Raw genomic sequence first — 4,530 nt, 5'->3', positions numbered from 1 at the left:
TTGCGTAAAGGAATTCGCCTTCTTCAATCGACATACTTTCCCTTTCTCCCTCTGTGGTATGAATCCAGGTGGCGGTAACATAATTCCTGAATCTCTCCATTACAGAAAGCATTCTTGACATCAAGTTGGTGAATAGGCCAGTGTTTGTTGACTGCAATGGAAAGGACAACGCGGATAGAGTTAAGTTTGGCAACAGGAGCAAAGGTATATAAATAATCGATACCGTATGCCCATCTAGTTAATGGGTGAATCCCTTTGCAACAAGACGAGCTTTATATCTTTCAATCGATCCATCAGACAACTATTTGAGAGTATACACCCCCCTCCTATAGGTCATCCTCTACCCAATCATAAGTAAAGTAGGGCCCTTCCCTTCAAGCAATAGAACAAGTTCCCAGGTACCATTCTTTTGGAGTGCCTCCTTCTCTTCAACCATAGCCCTTCTCCATTCAGGATGAGCAAGGGCCTCCCGTAGACTTTTAGGCTCTTTTGCAGAAGAAAGAGCAAGAGACCGACCTGTAGGAAGGGAAGGAGAGAGGCCTTCAAAGCAAAGGAAAGAAATGGAGTGATGGGATGAATAGTACAAGAACGTTTCCCTTATCTCAAAGCAATAGAAAGATCCATTTTGGAATCAGAAGAAACAAACAGGAGTAACAGGCAATAACGAAGAAGATTCAATATCCCCAGCCCCCATTCTCCAATTGATTAACTGATTGCGCCATAAAGACTAGAGTGCTAGATTGATAGAGGGAATGCTGACTCTGCTAGGCTGGATTCCTTGCTTCATATAGGCAGGCTGGCTCTCCTATAGAAGTTGAAGAGGGCTGATTGCTACAGAAAAGAGGAATACGAAAGAAAAGAAAGAAGCCATAGAGATTCACTCATAACAGAAGAACCACCTAGAATACATTAATATATAAAAGATATCTATATATAAGACATGAAAACAGAGTGAACGAAGTGACCCGAAGGGAGAAGAAGAAGAGGGGTCGAAGACTCTCTCATTACGCTTTTTTCCAGATATGCCAGATGGGAATGAGGAAAGCGGAGATTCATATGCTCTTGAGACATTTGTTTGGGCTTCTTTTAACCCAAGATAAAAATGACTGGCGAATGGACTCAGAATGAGAATGAGACCAATTAACAGAAAAAAGACCAAAAACCAAGGACCAAACTGCCGCTATCTACCTTTGGGCCGGCCATCTCACCTATATCCATTCCTGTCGTTCCATTTGGATCTATCGATGCCTATCCAAAAGCGGGTTGTTCCAGAGCGAATAGGAAGGCTTAGAAGTCCTTAAAAGGGATAGTTTGAACTGCTGTTTCAGAGCCGACAACGATGCCATAAAGAAGAACTGTTGGGGCATTTGGTACGATTTTGTGAGACTGCTTCTGGTGCTGCAATCGAAGCTAACGAAGACATGCCTTCTTTCTGGCTATGGAGAATACATGCCTTCTGACTATGGAGAAGGAAACACACTATGGGACTGCAGTTGCGCCAATGCTTGGCGGGAACCAATAGCAAAAAGACCTTACTTCCCTTTCGAAAGAAAAAGAAAGGACTTTGAAACCGGGAAGGCCTTTCCCCTATCGAAGAAACTAACTTGGAGACTCAAGTCCCGTAACGACAGATGGAAACATTGGAGAAGACCTTTCCCCTACAGCGAATGGGCTAGCACCTGCGAATGAGCTAGAACCAGGGATTCCCTTTTTTTTTATACCAGAGATGACCTTCTACGCCTACCTCAACCTCTTGCTGTAGTGCCTGTAGTAAAGTTCCTGTGGTGCCTGTAACGAAGGAAAGACTATTCGAGACAAAAAGTGAGCCTTACTAGGGCTAAGCTAGTACCATAGATTATTAGATATACTCAATAGCTGATTGCGAGGCTTTTTTCGAACAACAGAACGGATTGAAAGGCTTTCCTGTCTTGAAACGATGAGAGACCATTCTACTGCCAACGGTGGAGGAAAAACAATTCTTGCTGGAAAGGGTGGAAGTTCTCGCTGGCTAGCGTCATAGAATACTGCCCGTGAAGGGGGCTGGAAGGAGAGTGATAGTTCCTAGTGACAACAGCTGATAGCCGAACAGCGGATAAACAAGAAAATAGCAGCTGTGACTACCGCCCGATCTAAAGTGGCAGCCTATCTAAAAACAGCTGATACCCAATAACCGAAAAACAAGAAAATAACGGTTATATCTATTATCGGTTGGATTGGTTGTTGGTTCATGCTTCCGAATAAAGTCATCTTTGGTATGGACCCTGGGTATGGGGTCTTTGGTATTGATGGGAGGATGGAAAGCTTATTGGAGGCCCCAGAAACAACTGGTGGGACTAAGCTTTCTATTTGAGGTTCGGCTAGCTTAGCTATTAGGTTCGGTTGGTTTAGCTATTTTTCTCGGCATTCCGCTTCCCTTCTTCGAGTCCGATGGGCTGACTTGGTCATAGCCCTCCTTGAAGTGGGCTCTTCGCAGTTCACGGGCTGCCTCCTCAACTCAACCCAGGCTCTATCAAACCAGCTTGTTTCACGTACATACTGACAAGGCCAAAAAACGAATTCGGATTCGGGTGCTCTTGCCGAGGAATAATTGAATGATTCGAAAAATGAAAAGCAGTAGTACTTCACCTAGAGAGAGAAAGCCAATAACACCGTGCTAAGTCAGAGACGGAAAGCACTCACTGTGATGAATAGTTACGTACAGACTATACAGAGGCAACTAATGGTCGTGTACCCAAGGTAAGATGATGACATCCAACCGGTCAGAGAGGGAGATCAAATCATCTGAAGAACTCAAAACCCAAGCCAGATATAAAATGGTAAGGGAAGTTTACCTCCAGGCGAGTAGGCCACAATAAGATGACGATACCAGGCCTAGTGGAATTGGAAATGGATTGGATGCTTCCTCAACAACGTCTAGGGAGGCCCTTCCAAGCCCAAAGTTCTTCTTAGGGATCCAGAATCTGAGGAAGCGACTGGGCTAGACTGCTGATCTTCTGAAGTAGTCTGACCCTGGGAAACAGACTGTAATCGCCGCCGAGAATAAAGATGCTGTGCCGGGTGACTGGAATCCTCTGAGGTCAGCTGAACAGGCAATCGGCATCAGATGCTGAGCAAAGCTGCTGGCCTGAAGAGTGAGGCTGATCCGTAACATCAACTGCAGAAGAATGAGGTTCGAGTTGATGAACAGGAGAAGGCCGCAATACATCTCCATCACCATTCTCCCCCGGGGCTTATTAATTAGGTTAAGGAAAATATGAGGCGACCCCATTAAAGAAAACATTCAAGGATAATCTGAATCTCTTGGATTTCACGTCATAGCATCTATACCCGGACTGAGCATATCCAAGAAAGACAGAAGTGGTTGCCTTACTCTAACAAGTAAGCAAGTAAACTACCTTGGGGAAAATTCTTAACTGCGCAGGCAAAACACGTGCATCCAAACACTCGCAAATGCTTAGCTTATAGGAGGATGGACCCAGTAAGAAGTTCGTGAGGTGCCGCTGCAGCTTATTCCCTCTCTCTCCCCCCCAAAAAAGGAGAGAGATGTCCCGTCCCTTCTTTATGCAGATCCATATACATAGCCAGACACAAAGGTGTACAATCCGGTCATGCGGTTCTTTAAGTTCATTCACTGTAGGTTCTCTTACTTGCTCTAGTGGCTGGCAAAGGCCAACCGAGAGGGGAGAACGAATGGCTTAGAAATCGACCGGTTCCGAGCAGACTCGTGGAGCTGCTGCTTGGATTATCGTAGAATAAGAGGAGCCGTCTTAGGAAATGACTTCACTTAAAAGACAGATGCCGCCGCTGCGGGGCGAGGGAGCAACTTGTCTGGTCTTGCGGTGCACTCATTCCCGTTACGAGAATGAAATGACGCCCCAGCTTGACTCGAGACCAAGACTCCTTACAACTCGCACCAATAGCGGCCTTATTAGGTCAGGGGCGGCCGGAGATTGATTGAAAAGGAAGCCGCCCCTCTCCCCCCTAGCCGCCTACCTACTCGTGTTTGTAGCTCGATCGGAGGTCAAGACTGTGGTCCGGCGGAAAAACAGAAGTCGTCCGTATCAAGTGATACGTTCATTGCTCAGTAGTGCTTCGCCACTACCGTAGCTGGCGGAAATAGCTTAATGGTAGAGCATAGCCTTGCCAAGGCTGAGGTTGAGGGTTCAAGTCCCTCCTTCCGCTCCTGGCTTCGTCGTTTAGTGGTAACGAGTGGAGTGCATAAGCCCCTTTAGAGATAGAGGCGAGCAGCAAGCAGCCCCTTGTATAGGGCGTTAAGCACCTATCTTACTAAGAAAGGGGCAAGCCAAAACCTACTCCTAAAAAGTGGCTGGCTTTTCATCAGCCGTTGCGCGCTAGCGCGCTTCTCTTTTTCATTTTCAGCAGGCTTCTTCAAATATCCCATAAATGTTGTAGGGGCTATAACTAGTTGTAGCTAGCTAGCGCGCTAGCCTTTTCCCTTACTAGTAAAGGGGCTGCTAGTTGTAGCGCGCAGTGTACTAGTGAATAGGAAAAGCGAATTTCGATTCCTAA

At 46.2% G+C, this 4,530-nt stretch overlaps 1 non-coding gene across 1 annotated transcript; it reads left to right on the top strand.

Moving 5' to 3' along the window:
- The first annotated feature begins 4,110 nt into the window (after window positions 1-4,110).
- On the top strand, window positions 4,111-4,182 carry TRNAG-GCC. The gene has a single exon. It is a non-coding gene; the product is annotated as a tRNA-Gly (tRNA).
- The last annotated feature ends 348 nt before the right edge of the window (window positions 4,183-4,530 follow it).

This window comes from Coffea eugenioides, unplaced genomic scaffold (genome assembly GCF_003713205.1).
Source record: "Coffea eugenioides isolate CCC68of unplaced genomic scaffold, Ceug_1.0 ScVebR1_2853;HRSCAF=3958, whole genome shotgun sequence".
Classification (NCBI taxonomy): domain Eukaryota; kingdom Viridiplantae; phylum Streptophyta; class Magnoliopsida; order Gentianales; family Rubiaceae; genus Coffea; species Coffea eugenioides.
This window is presented reverse-complemented; position numbering and strand designations above follow the sequence as displayed.